The sequence below is a fragment of the Uloborus diversus genome, chromosome 1 (assembly GCF_026930045.1).
Source record: "Uloborus diversus isolate 005 chromosome 1, Udiv.v.3.1, whole genome shotgun sequence".
NCBI classification, from domain to species: Eukaryota; Metazoa; Arthropoda; class Arachnida; order Araneae; family Uloboridae; genus Uloborus; species Uloborus diversus.
Genome location: NC_072731.1, coordinates 193,715,750 through 193,738,610, shown reverse-complemented (window position 1 = coordinate 193,738,610; position 22,861 = coordinate 193,715,750). Strand labels below are relative to the sequence as shown.

Sequence of the window (22,861 nt, the reverse complement as noted above, 5' to 3'; positions counted from 1 at the left end):
TGAACGCGCATAGCTGTCTGCCGTGTGCAGCCAGTCGTCATTCGACAAGGTGACTTCGCAGAAGTAACATGAACCGGTACACGTTTCAAGAACTTGCAGATATGCATCTAACTTACGGTGCCGCAGGAGAAAGCTGTCTTAGAGCTAGGCAAATGTATGCAGAGCGCTACCCCAACCGGCGCGTGCCACAGCATCAAATGTTTTCCCGTGTGCATCGACAACTGTGCGAAACTGGATCATTTGCTGGTATTAATGTTGATCGAGGCAGGCGCCGATCAACACGGACAGTTTCAGTCGAGGAAGCTGTCCTACAGTCTATCGAAGAACAGCCAAGTTCTAGTACACGAGGTATTGCTCGCCAGTTTGGAGTTTCACAATCGTCAGTGTGGCGGATACTACACGAGGAACGTTTACATCCTTTTCATTTGCACACAGTGCAGTTACTGGAAGCAGAGGACTATCCCAAGCGTGTTACTTTTTGTCAGTGGTTCATGCAGAGAACAGCCGTTGATCCCAATTTCCCAACGTATGTTCTTTTCACAGATGAAGCGTCCTTCACTCGTGAAGGTGTCTTCAACACACACAATTCGCATGTGTGGGCTAATCAGAATCCACACGGTACGAGAGTTCGAGCTGCGCAACAACGCTTTGCCGTCAATGTGTGGACTGGGATCGTCGGCGACTGTTTGATGGGACCGTATTTACTACCATCCCGTTTAGATTGCGCAAACTACCTCATATTTCTTCAGAATGTGTTACCGGGTCTTATGAACGAGGTTCCTGCTGTTATTCTCCGGCGAATGTGGTTCCAGCATGACGGCGCTCCAGCACATTTCGCAAATGATGTGCGTTGTTACCTGACCAGAAAATTTGGAGCTCAATGGATTGGTCGCGGTGGACCGGTTTGTTGGCCACCACGGTCACCGGATTTATCTCCAATAGACTTCTTTGTATGGGGTGCCATGAAAACCATGGTGTACGAGACCCCTGTTGCCAGTGATATGGACCTTGTAGCACGCATATCGGTTGCCGCCGCAAACATCCGGGAAACGCCAGGCATATTCCAGAAAGTTCGGTTGTCCATGCAACGTCGTTGTGAGGCATGTAATCTAGCAAATGGTCAGAATTTCGAGCACCTCTTGTAAGTCTGTACAAAAGATGCACAAATAAATGTTTTTTCTCTTACCACTTTCTTGTTATGTTTTCTTTCCATCATTTAACCGGATTCATATTGACCTACTACATGACGTCTGCGCCCATGCTTTCCTATGTGAAATAGTGTTCTTTTCCTATTCCCTACCTCCCCACCAAATATTGATGATGAATTCAGAATCACCCTGTATATATATATATATAAAGATATATATATATATATTGTATATACGTCTGTTATTATACATTTACTGGTGTATAATAACAGACGAAAGAAATTAACTGATGTTTAAGTTTTGAAAAGTGTTTGTAATACTTTAGAGTGGACGACAATATTCTATCCAATGCGTTTGTTGTTCAAAAGTTCTAAGAAACGGGATCCCCAACAGCCTTTTTTTTCTATGTGATTTGCGCATTATTTGGTCGCATATTTAATAGAAATATATAATTATGTAACGAAATGTGGTATATATCATGTTAGTTGAGTAACATCTTCCGTGTTTACAATTTTCAGAATCACACTAGAAAGCAGGGATGGACAGTTCATAAAGAGAGAAAGAATGGAAAAAAAAGGCTTAACAGGCTGTAATTTTCTAGCTCTTTAATGTAAAAACCTAATTAAACAGTTTTGCGCCATAACTTTGTTTTAATTTTCATTGTTGATGAAATGTTTTCAAAATGTTGACGATTCCCAATCATAAGCATTTTCTGAAATCATCTTTTTCTAACTTTTTACTTCATTAAAAATTGCTACTGACATTTTTAGCTTGAAGTTAGCAATAGGATGCTATTATATTATTGATATATATCAATTCAAAAATTATTGAGCAACTAATCTAATTATGTTTTATCCCAGTGCAAGCTTTTTCATTTCAACTGTAAACGAAGTTGTAGGAAGAAAACGTTCTCTCTGTTGCACTTTTCCCACTATTACTACATTTTATTTTACTCCTATTCTATTTATTCATTTTACTATGTTATATTATTTTGACATAATGGTGTAAGAATGACTTAAAACTACTAGTACAATCAGGGAAAGGTGTTATTATTTGTTAGGATTTTTTTCTGCGAAGAATGTTTTCAGATTTGTTCTTGCTGAAAAAAAAGAAGTAGATTTAATAATTTTAAATCATGTTAAAAGCTTAGTAGTGATCCTACTTTATATTTAAATATTGCTTCTGTCACGTAATCTTTCACTCAGTTCATGTATTACAGCAAAGTATTTTCAAAGCTTCAATATTTGATGAGAATGAAATTATTCATTTATAAGAAAAGAACATCAGCATGTGCTTTTTTTTTCCGTTCACAGTTTTTAAGGAAATACAGTGTAAATCACACACATTACAATTCAGCAGTTTATTTGCGAGAAAGTTCATTTGAATTTAACTGAGTTAGAAAAATAATCCTTTTATGTATTTTTAATTGCGAGAGATGTTTTCAACGTGAAGTTACTTTTTAAGGATTTGATGAAGAATACGCACAAGAAATACACAGATCATTGTATATCTTTATTTAAAAGCTAAAGTACTACCTATTTTTCTTGCAGAATTGCGTTCATAACTTAAAGAATACTTTGAACTGCTAAAGTAACGCGAAAGAAATAGGATTAACAATCAGTGAAAAGTTATTTTTTTAAGGATTAAAGATTAGAAGAGGAAAAGAACGACAGACATTAAACTAAATACAAGCATATGGACAAACTGTTAGGAATAGTCGACTATAAAAATCTATAATATAAAACCTTATAAAATATCTAGTAACGAAATTCACTCAGTACAGAGCCTCACTCTCAAAATGAACCAATTCAGAATTAAGTACAAAATTCGCAAGAAAATATTTTAAATGCTTGCTTAATAGGGTGGGCCGAAAAAAGGAAATTTTCGGATAGCAACTTCTAAAAGCAAAAAAAGAAAATAATAATAATAATAAATAAATAAAGAAAATATATAAAAAGCTGTGCATTGCCATCCTAAACATGGGAAAAATAAAGAAAAATATTAATATTTATGTCTTCAGATCGCGCATTAGCAACAAAGCTTGGGAAAAAGGTAAAAAATGGTCAATTTTCAAATATTTTTTTAATAAAAATTCAAATGTTCAAAAATTTAGTTCTAATACATTTTACATGCTTTCTTTCAATACTCTTTTCATATATCTCTTCAAATATTTACATTTCTTTGCAGTTTTTAGTTCCCTCATAAGCCACAAAATACGTGAAATTAACCAAAAATTGACGTTTTTAACTTATTTTGCACATTGCAGTATTGCTCTTCTTTTAGATCCCAGTAATGTGTTTTTTTTCTAATAACTGTGCATTTAACAGCTCTTGTCTAGAAATGCAATTGTATTTTATTGCATTAACAACCCAGAATCCACTACAAATACATGGTTGCACTTTGTGTTCCATCCTGCTTTTCCCCAAGAGTAGTTTTGTGCAGGAGTTATATATTTGTAAAGTGACTTACATTCACAATTTAACTATATGATTTTAAAGAATTTTCTACATTTTGAGCAAGATTTGAACTTGAACTTACGACTCAGTTTTGGCATTGATCTTTAAGAATAAAAAGTTTTTCAGATAAATCCACCTCTTGCGTCTAATACCTCAAATGAATTTCTACAAATTCACTGACCAGTTCTACAAACATTTCACCTACACTATTATGATATGGGAATTCAAAACATGCATATTCTTAAGCAAATGTGTACTTTCTAGAAGAGATAAAATCTCCTTGTTTTACGCATCATCACTGAATTGGAAGGAAATAAATAAGTTGAACAATTATTCAACTGTTACATTTCAAAGTTTCAAATATTAATATAGGTAGATGAAATTATCTCATAACTATAGAAGTATTTCGTGATGGGTAATCTTTTTCGTTGTGTACTGTAACCCAATTAATTTATGTTTTGCCTCTTGTCCGCAAACAATTTCTCAAAAACAGCAAAGTAAGCAAAGGGTCATCAAGTACCTAACTTGTAGATTTTGTAACATTAAATAAGTGTACTATAGGTCCATGTTTCACGGACGTTTGTTCTTTTCTTTAAATTTTTACTTTCTAGAACCATAGATGCATAATTTTTAAAGATATAATTTACAAGTGCCCTCATTTCGTTAGTAGTTAAGTTTGAAAACTGTACAGACCCAATACACAATTTGCACTTGTTAACGAATGCTAATGACTGAAAGGTCTTGGTTTTGGGAGATCGAGTTCACTATCACATTTTCATTTCTGTATTACATTGACAATATACTTTTGTTCGCTTTTAAGTCAGTTTAAAAATTTGGATTTCTTCTGACCGAGTTCTGTCTAAGTTAACTTTATATATAATTATAAAAAACAGTTGAAGCTTTATCCATAATTCAGTTTTCGTTCTTCTTTTACACTCCGGCTGCGGAAAAGGTTATTTAACTGGTTAGTGAGTCAGTAGGTTGAATGTTAATAAGAAAAACTTTATTATTTCGACCATCAATGCAAAAATTGAATTACAAGTCCCACCTCGAACCTTGATCGAAACTTAGGAACTTATTAAAAATAATATAGTTATTGTGAGTAATTTTTGTCTGCACTGTATAAGTTCTGTAAGTAACTAGTCTTCTTCGAAATGGCAAGGTGGAATACAAAGTGCAACCACCTACTTGTGGTGGGTTCTGGGTAAATTGCAGTAAAATTTAATTGAATTTCCAACGAAGAGTTGGTATATTGCACATTTATTGTAAAAAAAAATCATTTTACTGGAATCTAAAAGAAGAAATACCGCAATGAGCAAAATAAGCTTAAAACGTCGACTTTTGATTAATTTTACGAAACTCTTCGGCTTATGCGCAAAATAAAAACTAATATTTTCAATGATATATGAAGAAAGTATTGAAAGGAAGCATGTAGCATTTGTATTTTTATAAAAAATATCTAAAATTTGACCATTTTTTACCTTTTCTTCAAATTTTGCTGCCAATACGCGATCCGAAGACATAAATATTATTATATATTTATTTTACTATTTTTCTTATGTTTAGGATGGCAATGAACAACTGTTTTTTGCCATTAGAAGTTGCTTCTCGAAGATTTCCTTTTTTCGCCCCACTTTATTGCTTAAGTCCATCGCAGCCCGAATAACTTCTGAACGACAAGAAATGTAGTCATAAACGAGAGATCTGTGCATGGTAAGGCTGCCATGCGCTACACAATGAATTCATTTACAGCGCCTTCTGGTGGAAAAACTCGGAGTTAGCTTTCTTATCTCAGAAAAAGTAAAAGATACGGGAAAAAAGTAAATTACAAAGTTGTACACTATCGTCAAACTAAGAAAAAAAGAAGCCTACTTCCACACCATAACTTTAAAAATAGTAGGTTTAAAATATATACCTTTGTTTGATCACGTAGAAACAAAACTGTACTTTCTGGAAATGTTGCTCATCTATCTGCAGTACTCAGAATGGTGTACCTAGACCGCACTTTTATGCCTGTAGCAATTGCCGTTCATAAATTACTTAAGAAGACACCTTGTATAGATGTCGACCATTTCAGGAGAGCCAAGCCACTGAATATAATTTCTTTCCCACCTGACGCGTTTAGTTATTTTCAATGTTTTAATTTCTATAAATAACTTTAAGAGTAAACGAAAAATATCTCTTGAAGTAGTATAACAAGTGGCCTTTTTTTAATACTACGGACATCGAACTAAAAAACACAATTTTTCACACGTTAGTTAAGCATTGTGCCGACATTTGCTGATCTTAGAATACAATGTACACTGTTTAAAATGACTTGAAAATTCCAAAAAATTAAAATCCCAGTTACTTCTGTCGCTGAAGAACAAAAAGTTCAAGTATTTAAATAACTAGTAAAAAATAAAATGTATTACATTACGAGTATATTGTTAAAATTTATACACAACTATTTGATAGAAAACTACACTTAAGAGTCAAAACATTATGACCACCCCTACATTTTGCAATGAACTCGCCTGGATGACGTGAAGGCACGTGATCAGGTGGAAGTGGTATTTAACTGCTGCTGGAGAATCTAAAGAATCATTCTTTCACTTACTTTTTCTGTGGAATTTTACCACTTCCACCTGGATGACGTGCCTTCACGTCATCCAGGCGAGTTCATTGCAAAATGTAGGGGTGGTCATAATGTTTTGACTCTTGAGTGTAGTTTTCTATCAAATAGTTGTGTATAAATTTTAACAATATACTAGTAATGTAATACATTTTTAATTTACACTAGTTATTTAAATACTTGAACTTTTCGTTCTGGGGAAGGCTGCGGATCTAAGCGACTTTGATAGAGGGCAGAACGTAAAGGCTCGAAAGCTCGAAACAAGTATTTCAGAAACTGCGCGACTCGGGAGTTGTTCGCGACCTACAGTTGTTAGTACTTATGCAAAGTGGATGAATGACGGTGAATCCAGCAGTAGACGACATGGTATTGGATGTCCACACGCTGTCGAAGAAAAAGGTCGTCGGAGACTGTCTCGCATGGTGAAGCAAAACCGGAGCCAGACAGTGGCTCAGCTGACAGCCCAATACAATGTAGGACCAAATAGAATAGTATCGACGCACATTGTTCAGCGGACACTGTTGGATATGGGGCTACGCAGCAAACTTCCCACTCGTGTGCCTTTGCTGACCAAGCGTCACCGCCAACTGCGCCTGCGCTGGGCCCGGGAACATCGCTACTGGTCCATGGATCAGTGGGAGAGATTTGCCTGGTGAGATGAATCACGTTTTGTCATGCATCACGGCGATGGCCGTATCAGGATACGCTGTCTTCCGGACGAACAGTTGCTCCCTCAATGTACAGTAGGTCATACACAGGCCGGTGGTGGCGGTATTATGGTTTGGGGGACATTCTCTTCGGCGTCTCTGGGACCCATGACTGTGGTACAGCAGACCCTGAACGCCACAGGGTATCTGAACATCATTGCGAACCAGTTGCACCCTTACATGGCCTCTTTTTTTCCAGCTGGAAATGGAATGTTCCAACAGGACAACGCCCTGTTTAACAAGGCTAAAATTGTGCTGGAGTGGTTCGAGGAACATGATGCTGAATTCCAGTTAATGTCCTGCCCGCCTAACTCACCGGATCTCAATCCGATAGAACACATTTGGGATGTCATGGGACGGCAGCTCAGAGTTCAAAGACCACCAATTCGCAATATCTCGGATTTGCGTAACAATTGCTTAAACATCTTGAACAATCTGTCTCCGGCGATCCTACCAAGGACTTGTGGCATTCATGCAAAGGCGGATTGAAGCTGTGTTGCGCGCCAAAGGTGGGACAAATCGTTATTGACAGGTGGTCATAATGTTTTGGCTCTTGAGTGTATTTTTTTTATGTTTACTTATTATTTGTTAAAGAAACTTCAAGTTACTTTCAGAGTTCATGATTAAGTAAAAAAGAGATGTAGCGTTGTTGCAAACTGGATACAGTGAAACCTGTGTAAGTTGACCACTCGCGCCGCACTACTTTAGTGGTCAACTTAGAGAGGTTGTTTTACATGATAAAAGCTAATACCGTGCCTGAAAAAGCGGTCAAGCGGACAAGGAGTCAACTTACAAGGATGGTCAACTTTACAGGTTTTACTGTATTCACCATTGCTTGCAGAAGTACATGAAATACACCGCCAGCTCAGTAATTTCCAGCCGATGACTGCAGTTTCGAGCTAATTAGCACTCATCAGCCCTGCAGTTCTCGGCTGGAAATGACTGAGCTGGCGGTGTATTTCATGTATTTCTGCTTTAGCCCTGACTATTGTGCGGTAATTTACTGCTTGCAGAAGTGTTGCATTGTTTGTGATATTGGAACTACTTGGTCGTTTAAAATTAAAATCTATCAATAAACTGCTCAAAATTTTGAGAATAAATTACTTCTTTGAAAGCATTCTCCTTATTGACGACATAATCATGCTATTCTTATCATTAGGTACCAATTTCTGTAAACAAATACCTTTAACTATGCACTTTAAGTTCCAGAAATCCAATCTCAAACTAGGAAGCAATTACTTCGTGGTTTTTGTCCTTAGAGGATTATTCTTCTAGTAAACACGAATTAAGAATTTGGCAGTATGCCATTTTGTACAGCTGCTGACATATCGTCTGATTATTCGAGCATTCTCAGCTAATGGAACCAAAATACATTTCTAATTATCTAATTGAAGGAAGGCATTAGATAAGCAGAAAGTTTCCCTGGCGTATGTTGTTAGTTTCATTTAACTTATTGCAAATTTTAATGATGTTTTTTTTTTCACTTTTTTCAGAAAGACATAAACATATTTGACGTACCATCCTTTTAAGAGAACAGCAGGGATTGAGTATTATATTATAGTTAAGGACTGATGCGGATTTCTTTTCCCTTGTTCTCTGAAATAGCCTTTGTCAAAGAATATTGCAAAAAAATAAAAAATACAGGAAGGATAAGTGAAAAGTACATAATACTAGCGAAGTTAAAGTTTTTTTTAACATGGTAGTAAAATTAAAAGTTATTTAGATGAACTTGAGGTAAAGTGAAAACGTGGGGCAAAGTGAAATAAACGGGACAAAGTGAAATGGTAAAAGTTTCACAGTTTGTACACCATCTGTAGGGGAAGGTTGCCGTCAATGAACCACATAACACTTTTGACCTTTTTTAGGAAGTAGTTCAGACACAAACTTTGTATTGAAGATAGAAATAATTACTTAATAAATTTCTCCTTAAATAAAAATATACGTTTTTATGTTAACTGTATTCAATAGAGAATAATAATTAAAGATAAATATTTTAGCATGTGGTCCATTCATGGGAACCAGTAGCTATGAATGGACCATTGAGTTTCCATCGATGAACCACATTCTCAAATGAGAAGTGTAAACCGTAAAATATAAATAAATATTACAGGAAAAAAACAAACACTACAAATAATAATAAGTTATTAAAAAGAGAAAATTGGTTTTATAAAATTATTTTTTATCACAGGAGAAACACAAAAATTCCTCAGTTTTCACACAACGCAGCTGTTTTCACCACACCTCGCTCACCACTTAATATTTTTTTATGTGTGACTTCTTAGCTAAAATTTTATGACTCCTCTTTTTTTTACAAATGGGAGTTCTGTTTCATTCAAGTTCAAAAATTTTGATTCACAAAGAATTTACTTGCTGACAATGATTTTGCTATAGTACGTTGCATCCCCTCAGTTTTCCACTATTTTGGTATTTTTCTCGAATAACAAACATACTTGAAACTGTATTAAAATTTACTTTAACTAACACTGAATCGACTACACAAGTTTTTAAGTTGAAAATACAATAACTGAGAGGAGTTTCTAAAACTTATTTTAAAAATATTTTTTCATCATTATCACCTTATTTAAAAAGATTCATCAATTATTAAAGATAATTGAGCTGAAAATTTAACAACATTTATAAGATTCCATGAATTACCCACTCTGTTATCTGGTCCATTCATAGAAACACCTTGCGGTTCAATGATAGCAAGTGCGTCATTTTGAATGTTCTCATAGTTGTAACTGTTGTGCCGATTCATGATAAAACTTTATATATGGGGAATTGTACTTGAAAATGTGCACTTTCAAACTAATGTTCCCATTTAGTTGTTCAGTAATATTCAAAGCATGTAAAAACAAAATGTAAATGTCAATCATTAGTCAGTGAACAGTAGAAATCTTATTTGAACGTTTAACAATATGATGCATTGATTCAAGCTCCTGGACGATTCTGCATTAGACTGTTTTGAGACAAAAAAAAAAAAAAAACACTAAAATTGATTTCACACCTGAGAAAACTTTTGAGGGAAAAATATCTTCGAAGTCAACAGTCATGGAACCGGTTCATTGACGACAACCTTTCCTACAGCAAAAAATCAACTTTTCTTAAACACGTAGCTGGTTGCAGTCAAAGAAAATGCTCTAAATGTCAAAGTATATCTATCGGAAAGTGAGGACTAACTTGACATATTATTTATTTTACACTATAACAGGGATAAATCTTATCATTTTCTTTAAATTTATTTTTACAGACAATACAAACATGTCTCTATTCAGGGATACAAATTTGCAATCACAGCTTTTTTTTTTCCAATAAAAACGTGACTTATTTTTTAAAATACAATTTATTCCCTTCCATACATTTTAATGCTTCACGGAAGAAAATACTACAATATGTTCTAAAAGATTTCCCAAAAAAATAATGCCAAAAGCCCTCAACATCGTGACATGGTCAGTGTTAGATGGTGTTGGCAAAGCTCTACAATCATTCACTTCCCGAATTTATACAAGTCCAATCTAGCCTGATAGTTTTCGTCCCACTTGCTTGACATTGGTGTTTCTAAGACTTTTACAAATTGATATGTCAATCAACTTTTATATTGATATTGAAATTCAAAAATAATTTTATTACTTCTTTCATTACGTTGTCAGATATCCTTTCCCAATCAGTTTTCCTTTATTTAACTTAAGGTGTTTGAAAGATTTAAGTCTATAAATAAATTAATCATGCTAGTAAATTAACATAAGGCATTAATAAAATTATTTCATATTTATGATGCTAAAAACTGTATTTTAGTATTAATGATGCAATAAAAAAGGGTTACAATTTCAATATAAATCAAAAACCGATGCCTTAATAATATTATTTCACAAAACATAGAAATTAAACTAAACGTTATATCTTATTACGTTTAGGTTACCTCAGCTTTAGATAACAAAGAGTGTGTGGATGTTGTTCATATTGATTTTCAAAAAGCTTTTGACAAGGTACCGCATGTTGTTCTTCTCAGAAAACTAGCTGATATAGGAATAGGAGGAAAAACTTTACTTTGGGTTAGAAATTGGCTGACTGGAAGGAAGCAAAGTGTAGTTGTGAGGGGAAATCATTTTAAATGGAGTGATGTTTTAAGCGGGGGTTCCTCAGAGATCAGTTTTAGAGCCTCTTTTGTTTATTATTTTTATGAATGACATCAGTGAAAATATTTCTGGAATCATGAATTGTTTAGCTGATGATGTAAAAGTTATGGGGATCGTGTAGAAAATGAAGAACAAGTAAAACAGCTTCAAGAGGATTTAGATCATATTACTACGTGGGCGAATAAATGGGGTATTTCAGTGTTGATGTAGGGAAATGTAAAGTGCTAAGCTTGGATCATAGAAATAAGCGTACAAATTATTGTTTACTGGTTTCAGTCATTAGTCAAGCAGAAAATATTATTGATCTTATCATAATAAATCTTATCTTATCTTATCTTATCCATCATATCTTATCTTAATAAATCATGACTTCAAGTTTAGTCAACAGTGCAGCATTGCAAGTAACAAAGCCAACAGAATGCTTGAGTTTATAAATAAATCTATTTCAAAGAAATCTAAGAAGGTTCTTCTGCTTTTACATAGATGTTTAATAAAACCTTATTTGGAATATGCTGTTCAGTTTTGGTTGCCTTATCTGAAGAAAGATATTTCTCTATTGGAAAGGGTTCATAGAAAGATAACTAGACTAGTAAGGGGACATTCAGATTTAGAATATGATACTAGACTTAATAGGCTTAATATGTATAGCCTGGAGCAAAGGAGAGTCAGAGGGGACATGATTCAGTTGTTCAAATTTAGTAAAATGAACGATGTTAATGGATTGAATTTTTGCACGGAAAGCAGGACGAGAGTTTATTGTTTTAAGCTATTTAAATCTCAGGCTAACCTGGAAATCAGGAAAAACCTGAATTCTACTTTAGTAGGGTCGTGGGCACTTGGAACATCTTACCAGAAGAGGCAGTACTGAGCAAGGGGTTGGATAGCTTTAAGAGGGCTATTGATCTTCATTGGGGGCGAATAAATTGACTATGACCAACCTAGCTGGGCCCAGAGTCTGTTGCTGGTCGTCACATTTGTATTTGTATTTGTATTTTCTTGTATTTTAGTTAGGTATCTAACGGAACATGTTCCATTTGCCCGCACATGAAAAGTCACATTTGCCCCCGTGCCACTTTGACTAAATATTAGAGCTGATATTGGTTACTCTTAAACAATAATACAAACTAAGAATTGTGACAAAATAACATATAATAAAGCTTCACAGCAGGTGTCGATGTAGAAAAAAGATATTAAAGTTAACAGAAGCAACTATTTTAAGAAGAAAGGTAAAAAAAAAACCATCACGATGCTTGGACAAGTCTACTGCTTTGTTGTTCATAGAGATAATGAAAAAGAAATGATTCACGCATCGTCATGTGCAGAACTACTAGTAGCATGTAGTAATTAATTTCTGAGATGTAAATTGAATTATTTCTAGGTAAAGTTAACTTTTCCCATTAGCCTCAGGTCCTATCAGCAGTCCGTCACCCCTAATTATGTAAGTTATTTTCAAAATTTGCCACTCAAATTGTAGTATTCAGTGATTTATCAAAAAAGTTTTGGATATTATGAAATGATATATATATATTTTGCAATGAACATTTAAATATTCATTTAGATCTACTGATGCCCAGTGAAGAACTTGTTTAGTTAATATTAGGCATATTTTGACACGTGTGGAAAAGTGAAATAATTAATGTAGTAGCTGTTAGTTAGTTGTAGTTAATTTCTTTTACTTAACCATTTAATAATTTATTTGTATTCTTTCCTTTATACATTTATGTATTCATCACCCATTCAATTATTTTTAAATTCATTTATCCGTTGATTGTTTCATTGGTTGTTTGTTTACTTATCCGCTTAATAAAAAGTGTCTTTAATACTTAAATTGGAAAACCATTATTTTTAATTTTGACCTACATATTTTTATAGTGAAAGTTTTCCATTTTTCCGGGTAACAATTTACTAAAGAATAATAATATTTCATTGCAGGTTTTATTGAGATTTTTTTTTCTTTGTGTATTGTAGTTTTCAGAACGGATTTTCAATTTGCTTGAAAAAAAAGTTTTCTTAAGTATTTATCTTTGTTACATATTACCTTACCCCTAATTTGAAAAAAAAATAAGGAAAAAACCCACAGCAGACAGCACATTTTCAGCTATAAAATATTTTAACCAGTTGTGACGTTGAACATGCGTGGAACGGCGCATGTTGGCATGTGAATAAAATTTTTAAAAATTCGTACTTTGTAATTGCATTTTTTTTTTTTTTTTGCTTTATGCTCAGTTGTTGAGTTTTAAGATAATCTAAAGGAATTTTTTTCAATGATGTGGTAAGAGATTACAAATTGTGTCTTATGTCAATCAAGAAAAAGATGAACAACTGTCTTCGTACAGTGTAAATAAAAAAGTCGAACCGTTCCCGGGAAAAAATGGATAGCTAAAAACCTCATTTCTGACAATAACATAGCTAGCAAATTCCAGGAACGTGTTTAGTGAAAATTTATATATGTCTATAGTAGTAGCTTGGCACTTGCCTAATTTATCAGGAAAGCTCTTAAAGCAAATATGGCCGAAGTCAAGATGGAATTGCAATTACTTCCTTCAGATCTGTAATATCTGGAGACTGCAACTCGCCCTTGATTGGGGCTCAGTCGATCCGGAGAGGCCGTAACAAAGCTGAAGGAAAAACACCAAATAAAAAAAGCCTAATATATTTTTTCATTGCTGGCCGAAAATGTTTAAATAAGTTTTCACCACAGTTTAAAATCGGCCTTCATGGAACTTCTTGCGATTCAGGAAACTTTTTTCGCAGAAAAACTTGTTTTTCACAGAAAACTGGTGTAAGCTCTCTAAATCCCGAAACATTCCACGGAAGTATTCTTTCTACGGCTTAGTTATTTTACAGACGTAAATGTTGCATGAATTTCGATTTTTTTCATAAAATATAATAAATGAGACAATTCCCATTGTTAACACTAAACGAATTCGTGCGTATAATAAAAAGTGCGTATTATGCTTTTCAATTTATTCTCTCTCCAAAGTTAACATGTTTGTACGTACAAACTCTACAAGTGATCTAATACATATAGGAAACTGTCAAAATGCTTTGGCAAGAAAATATTCGCGTAAGAGGCGAGCCATTGAAGATGAAAGAAGTACAGATCAATCTTTATACAAAATCTCATTTTTGATTATTTTTAAATTTGCAACTGATGCATACAAATTCAAAGTGCTATGTACTTTGCTCACAATTTAAAGGAAATGAGTTTGATTTTATTAAATATGCACTAGTTAACACATTTGTCAAAAATAATATATCTTTACTGGGTAGCGCTCATTCGTTACAGTGTATGCAATAAATGGCATTCATATTGAATTTTTAGCCCTTTAACTCAAAGAACATTTCGATGCAAATACATTTTCCTCTCATAATAAATTTTAGGAAGTGTTTTTTGTTTAAAATGCAAAACTTGTTAATGACAAGTTTTAAAATCATTCCAATATCCATGCAATTCTTATAAACTCATATATAAATCGTGTTTAGAAATTTCAGAAAATATGCTCTAATTTTTATCTCACGTTTAATATTCTTCAGTGACTCTCAGCTTTCAGTATTTATGTCTAAATGGCAATTTTACTTCCCTTAAGGAAATTCTACCAACACGCATTTGGAATGTCTTATTATGGGCCAGTGTTAAAAAAAAGTCCCATACAAATCAGGTCATATAGTAAGTGATAACACTTTCATAGAACTTTGACAAACATTGTAAAGTGTTTTCGGCTTTACCAATAGGCGCAGCAATAATAAAAAAATACATACTTGGGAAAATATTCCTTAAAAACGCATAATCATAAACAAAAATTAATTTGAAATGCTTATGAAATGGCTTTAAAACAACTCTAATTCGCGTTCTAACTGCTCTAAAAGGTAGAACTTCAAACTCAGATACGGTTGATACTTTCATAATAAATCACGTAATTGAGCTTCATTCAGCACATTTCTGAGTTCAGATTAATATTATCTACCTCAGATAAGCGAGCATCAGCAGCTTTGCAGAAATCTAGTGGGCACAGATATAAATTACCGGTTCTAAAGTACATAGAGCATAACTAAAACATAGAGCATAGCATAACTAAATATGCCTATGTAATTTTAATTAATTTAAATTGGTTACGTCGTCTTAGTCATTTTAAAGTGAATTCATCAGAGCAGAAGAGGAGCTAAATTGAATTGGATCTTTAAATTTTAAAACCTTCTTTTAGTGCTGAAAAGATGATAAACCTGCGAATCTTTATCGTTTCTTCGACTCAGCGCATTTTTAATTATTCAAGAGTTGCCAGCAAATGTAACGGTGATCAACTTAAAAAGATTTTTGAAAATACTTCTCGTCACTATGTCATATAGTAACGTTCCCCAATTTTTAAATTATGAAATTTTAGATGATCTTTATTTCACTGTTTAAATTACAGGGTAAATTGCTTTATTATTCAGGTTAAAACTGAGGTTTGTGGTAAACAATAATCTTCTTTTAATGAGTGCTGAGTTATCTTTTCATTCAAAATATTTATTTGCATTAAAAAACAATTTTCCGTGGTATTGAAATGACAAAGGATAACAAGATATATCTTAAATTAAAAAGTACCTGCAAGTGAATAAATTTCAGATTTCCGATTGCACTCCCCTATTAAGTTTGACTTGAACGAATACAGTTAACCCTCGTTTATCGCGGTTAATTCGTTCCAGACTTCACCGCGATAACTGAATTTCCGCGAAGTAGGATTCTGTATTCATAAACCGAATGTTTTCGTAATGAGAGGGCATAAAACTTACTGACGACAATTTAAATAGTTTTTTAACATAGTTAAAGCCCCCTAGATATGAACCAGCACCCTTATCCAACATTACATTTGTATTACTTAATATATTGCACAAAATATGAGAAAACGAGATATACTAGACGGAATCAATATCACATTAACTATTGGGAAATAAAGTACACACACACACACACACACACATGCAGTTCTTACACACTACTATTAACCTATGAATATAGCTCAACTTCAACTTGTTCAATGATGAATAATTTCCCGTTATTGTGACCGTATGTGCCCCCTTTCTTCCTCTTCATTTATCCTCATCAAAGGTATTACGCATACAGATTAAAAAGCTAATAGTACGTTGTTGAACACCATTAGAGATGTATTTATCCCCTAGTAATAATACAGTGATTTGTACTTTCAGTTAGCGTTTAAGGTTAAATTGAGATAAACTTTCTTCGGCGATTTTAAACCTCCACTCCCTCAACTAGTACAACTATAGTCCCTAAGAAGAACTTACCTTACTTAAAAGACATAATTTGTAATTCTCTTGTAAGCAAAAGTTTACACGAGAACATAAAAAAGGCTCATTACTATAATTGAACAAAAAGCAGAAAACACCGCGATGTAGTGAAACCACGAAAGTCGAAGCGCGAAGTAGCGAGGGACGACTGTACATTAATTGAGCAGGCATATGTTTGTAAACAGAACCTAAACATATTTGTAACATTAGAATTCACAAAAATATGTATATTTTAACATTTTTTTATAATTGAAATAAGCATTAATAATTCTTCTTGGCAGAAAAAGCATTTATAATCGTTGTTCTACTTTTAAATTGAGTCAGTATTTCTTGCGCAAAATACCTGTTAGTTTTTTTAAGCTGTTTTATCCGATTAATACCTCTCACGCTTGTGAAAGCAGTTATGAACGAAATTTTATCAGTTGTTGAAGCCATATGTCTGTTTTTTGATGAGCTATGAGTTTGGGTTTTGGGTAAACATTGTACGCAAGTTTTTAAGAGATCAAATTGAGTTGCTTTCTTTTAATTAGACAGTCATTACTCAAATCAAAGTCTCAATTTGCAATCTATTATTGTCGGTGAATGTCATAAGCAATTCTGAAATTTATAGTAAAAATAATACAATCGAGTCTCGAATTACGCGAGGGATGCGTTCCAAAACAACTGGCGTAAGTCGAAAGTTTGCGTTGTGAAACAGTGCATCTATACAAATTTTTGTTTTTTGTGAACACCGAATTATTTTAGGCGTTTATAAAAATCTTTCAAACTGCTTAAAACCATTTTTTACACACAGAAAGGGAATTTTTGCAGTATTTTTTAAAAAGCTGTATTACATAAAATATTGTTATGATGCACAAAATCAATTATCAATGGGAGAGAGAGACTTAAAATAAAACAGTACGGTACATACAGTATGGATTAATATTTAAATGCAGCCGTATAATAGTACTGTACAGAAAATACAGTTATCAAATGTGCTACCTTAAAGTGATTTATGCTGCGCGATCAGATTATTTATCCTCCTGGCAACGTATGCGCATCAGAAACCTCAACTGAAGAAGAGATAGATAAAGAAAGAAAGATGAACTGATCTTCTGTGCTTTCTGTCGAAATTTTTGAGCCAAAATTTTTTATGTTGTGGGCGAAGAAAAAGCATTGAATGAATGAAAAGCATTTTGAGGGCGATAATGAAAAGCATTTTGAGGGCGATAATGAAAAGCATATATGAATTTGATAATGAAAAGATTTGATAATGAAAAGCTTTTTATTTGATAATGAAAAGCATTTTGAGGGCGAAGATTAGCTCTAAAATTCATTCGAGAAAAGCTCGCGATATAGCCATTTCGCGTAAATAAAATCGCGTTGTAGTGCGAATCAACTGTATTGCATATAATGCGGAACCAAGTAGCTAAGTAGCTTTCTTTACGAACAGTACCGCGCTTTAAACCTTGGATTGCTGAACAACAAATGGCGTTATTACGCCAAATATGAAACACTTTGTTTGGGGGACATATGGCAAATCACTGTATTCGGAGCAAACAGTTGACTATGTGTTGCTCTAAACGGGTGGAAAAGAATTTCTATACTGGCATGTCATCTTTAAGCACTAAACAAAAAGTTTGTTTGAAGGGATCGTGATGCTATACAGATAATCTGAAACGCGTAGAAGCGAAGAGACGTAAGTCACAAAGTGAAAAATTTCGATGTAACTAGTACAGAGTGTACGTCAATCTCTCATCTATTTAAGGGAAAGAGATGGAACCACAGTAGAACTCTAATTTTTCGAACTCTTACTATCTGAATCTCAGGTTATCCTACTTGTTTTTCAGAATTCCAGAAAAGAAAAATATGACTGAAACTTACTGCGATTGTCAAAATAAAAATTGTCTGCCTTTTAGCCCCTTCCCTCAACTAGTCAAGAAGATTACTTTGACCGAAATACTCAGCAAAAAATGACTTTAATTTAAAATACAGGGTACCTACTCCGAAAATGTACAGCACTTCTACGTACTCTTAGCGAATAAAATTGTTGCTTTTCCGTTTGATTAATAAAAGACGCTGTTTCTATAAAAATATTTTTTTCTCTCCTTTTAACAAACAACCAATTGAAATCGAACCATTTTCAGAAAAAATAAAAACGTCCAAATTAAGCGATCCGATTGTCCGGTCCCAATTGAACCGGATAGTTAGAGTTCATCTGTAAGTTATTTTTTCAAAGTAAACCTACCTGTGGTTTAACCTGTGAGCGCGTTTTACTTAAAAAATTGAAAAATGCCACTTACATCCCTTTGCTTCTCATTGAATCACAGTAGCAGTGTAACTTTATATACCATTGCCAAAATACATAACAAATTTATTTTCCTTCGTGCTTTTAATTCTGGCGTCTTGCACAATTATGTAATAGAAGCCATTTGTTTGTGATTTCTTTTATGCAGTATAATATTTTGCACTCATTATACCTGTAAGACAAGTCTGCTAACATATAGATCTTATGTACATTTCTGCTATTAGCGAAGGAGTTTGCTCTGAAACTAATAGGCAAAAAAAATATATAATTATCTTGATTGATTCAAATGGATACGCAGTATGCAACTATTACAGTTTTACAGTTTCTTGTGACGGTTTTTCTGTTTCTTGTAATAACATTTAATGCATATTTTCTCGTAATATTTCTTCAACATAATTTGCATTTGAAAATGTAAGACGGTAACTTCAATTTTTAGCATTGATCACGCACACTCTTTTGAAATCCAACCTTATGTTGATTGAAGATTAAAGAATAGGTACTATTTACGTTTCTTTCTGCAAAAATACGGTTATTAATTTTATATTATTATTATGTGGCTATTCATCGATTTTTTTCGCAGTTAAAAGTGTTTATAATTCAGCAGGTAATATCTATACCAGTACAAAGAAAATGTAAATGCAGTACAGCTTCGATTTAACGATACCCTATTTAATGATACATTTCACTGTTCTGGATTTGAATGTAATCATTGTCTATGCTCCTCGATTTAACGGTAACTTTTTTCCAGTTTCTTGACGATCGTTAAATCGAGGTTATACTGTACGCGAATGAACGTAAAAAGACGATTTGATCCTCAAACGGCCATAGAGTGTATATTAAATTAAAAATCCAAATAACAACATAGACACTCAAAAAAATCAAAAGTATATATTGCATTGAGGATTTTCTATAGAATATATACTTAAAGCATTTTGGTTAGGAAAGAAAACAATCTCTTTCTGTTTTCAGGAACTTAAAGCTGTTTAAAATATTTTTACTTTTGATAAACTAAAATTTTAAAGTATGAATGAGCTAATGACATTTTGGGGTATCGTGTTTTATCTTTTTCTTTCTTTTTTATGATCAACTCATGGTAATTTACCGCTCGTTTGCTAAAATTCTTCCAAAAATTAATAAGTACGTACCCTTTTCTTCATCGATGTTGGTCTTTATTTTTAAAGAAGCTACTAATTACAAGTTAAGAAAATTTTTCTCAAAACTTGAACAAATATTAGATTGCTCTAAGTAACGCATAACATGCTCATTACAAATTGATTTTTTTGCAGCAGTTGATATATTTTTTTTTTCCTTTTCGTTCTATGAAAAGAATGTTTAACATTTCTAATTAATTTCACTTATTTAATTAAGCTGGAATTAAATCGATGGTTTTTGAACAAAAGGTAAGCATTTAATCATTTAATTAAATACAACAAAACATATTGATTAACAGTTAAAAAAAAAACTTGACGCCTCGGTTGAATTATGCGATACACAATTTGATTGCCTGTATATTTCTAATTAATTACTCGTATGCAGATTCTTGAAAAAAGGAGCATGTTTGAAAAATACGTACGAATATAATTATCATTTTTAAAGCTGAATATTAAACTCGTTGGTGTTAGTGTAAAAGTTGTTATTAAAGCAATAAAAGATTATTTTCAAAACTTGAAAAAAGAAAAATGGTATTACAAATGAAAATGATATTATGTCTCTTAACTAAGTCAATTGAGGCAGTGAGAAGCAAAGGGATGCAAGTGGCAGAATCAAAAATTTGGAGATAACCAGTACAAATAGTAGGGGAACCTTTCCTCTGTTTCGGGGCAAGAGATAGTACCAGAAGCCCTGGTAGGTGCTGCTGTAAAGCATGATTTAGAAAAAAAATTCAATGAAAGCCTACCTAGGACGTTATCATTAAACGCGTTTTACTCAAAATGTCCACTTACATCCCTTTTCTTCTCACTGCTCAATTATAAAAGGCAATCTTAAAATTTTCGGTATATTTGCTAATTTCAAAATTGTAACTATAAGAACAATACTACGAATAGTAATACTAATAATGATAATAATAATAATAATACTTTTCATTAATAATATAGTAATAATAATAGTAATAGTAATAAAAATAATAATAATAATAATAATTGTAACAGTAAAAATAACAATAATGACAATAATAATAATAATAATATTTTTTCTTAAATTTTTAAAATTATAATTATTATATTTATTATTATTATTATTATTATTATTATTATTATTATTATTATTATTATTATTATTATTATTATTATTATTATTATTATTATTATTATTATTATTATTATTATTGTTATTATTATTATTATTATTATTATTATTATTATTATTATTATTATTATTATTGTTATTATTATTATTATTATTATTATTATTATTATTATTATCATAACAAAATCTATTTTAAAAATGGAATCTTACTCTACTTCAAATTTTTGAGAAATGTTACGGCATATTTCAAAAACTCTGCAAAAAAGGTATTCTTTAGAAAACGGTAATGAAATTAAATATCTCTCTAATAATACTCAAACCAGCAGAATTTATTAACTCAATGTTTTTGTATTATTAAACTACAATTAGATAAATTGGGCTTCGTTTCAGTTCAAAATATTCGTATAAACTCGTTATTTAGTTTTTTAAACCACGTAACTTCTTAGTTCATTAAAATAATTTAATATTTGTTTAGGTAAAAATCTAAACAACAGCAAAATACAGATAAATAAATAAATAAAACATATGAAACGTTTTTATTTACTTGTGTTTCAAAGTTTTTTTTTCTTTTTAGTATAAACGTAAAATTAAACAACGGCGTACATTAAAAGAAAATAAATCATTCATTGTTTTCTAAATTTATGTCCGCCGAACCTACATTATTGCTAATTGATCTCAAGTGGTATTAATATTTTTCACGCATAAAATGAAATGCAGAATGCAGTTGAGTTTTATATAACTCAGTTTAAAAAAACTGTTCAAAAATAAAAACAAAATCTTATAGATAAGACGCCACTTCGTCTAAAAAAAAGAATGCCTAAATGTTATTGTAGACATCAGTAATTAATTTTATTTCTCATGTATTCTGATACATTTATGATGTAACAATTGTAAAAAGAAAATACAAAAGTAACATAAAATTGTTTTTGAGAACTAGCATATATGTATTCTTGGGCTCGCTTTAGTTTTAGCTCGTTTAAAACCTTAATCAAACTGCAGAGCGGAAAAGTGATGTAGCACAAGTGAAATAACGAAAGAAAAAATAAAATAAATGTCAGCTTAGGTGACAGTATGCAGGGAACAAAAAAAAAACGACTTTTTCTGAAATATTTTTCTTAAAACATTTATATGACATAATCAGTAAAATAAAAAATTTAACTGATTTAACATTACGTCAGAAACAATGGCGATATATTGAAATCCACTGTCTCAATAATATAAAAGTGCTCATAAGTTTTTCTGCAAAGCTCCCAAAAGACATGTTTCATAAGCATTACCACGATTACATTTAAATATAGAACGCATTTAACTAAACCGAATTTTTTAAGAAAGGAATTAAAGTTTTAGACATTGAGCATTTTCAGGTTGCTTATTTTTCTTGCTGTTTTAGTTGTGCAATGATTTCTTCCAAATGAAGTCTGTATAAAATTATAATTTCGCAACAGAAATTAAATATACTGTAATATAACTTACCTTTCTTCTCGAAATGTTTGATGAAAGTGAACTAAAGTGTTTTTAAAAGAGGTATCATCAAAGTCCGCTCAACTCGTCAAGCCAAGGACAATAAAAAAAAAGTACCGCGATTGTGACCGACTCTCAACGGAGGATGACTGTTTTTAGATATGAGCTTGCTAGGTGGAGAAAAGGGAAGTAAAGGGAAACATTGCGCCTCGCCAGGTGAAGACGAAATCTGAAGTCGGTCTTGGGTGGAGTTAGGGGTGGTTCTGCATCGCGAGCGCCCCCAACTTCACTCGAGTAGAGTGATCGACAAAGGATCCCGCCGTTTTGTCTGCGCGAGATTTATACTCTTTTTTTCATCCAGTGAGATGGTCTTTTGTCTTTCCGGGCAGTTAGGCAAAGGTTTATTTTGATTATCTAATCGTTATCGATTTATTTCGATTCATCTTTAAACTCTCGCTAACGGTTTTCAAATACTATTGTGTGTGTGTGTGTGTGTGTTTTATGGTAATCTATATGGAC

At 32.6% G+C, this 22,861-nt stretch overlaps 1 protein-coding gene across 1 annotated transcript in view; it reads right to left on the bottom strand.

Annotated features, from left to right (window-relative positions):
* Positions 1-22,549, bottom strand: part of LOC129224021 (prolactin-releasing peptide receptor-like) — a 62,507-nt gene extending 39,958 nt beyond the window's left edge. Inside the window, exon 1 of the mRNA XM_054858419.1 lies at positions 22,355-22,549. The gene's annotated coding sequence lies outside the window, so the exon portion shown is untranslated. The remainder of the gene's footprint in view (positions 1-22,354) is intronic.
* Between the last annotated feature and the right edge of the window lie 312 nt (positions 22,550-22,861).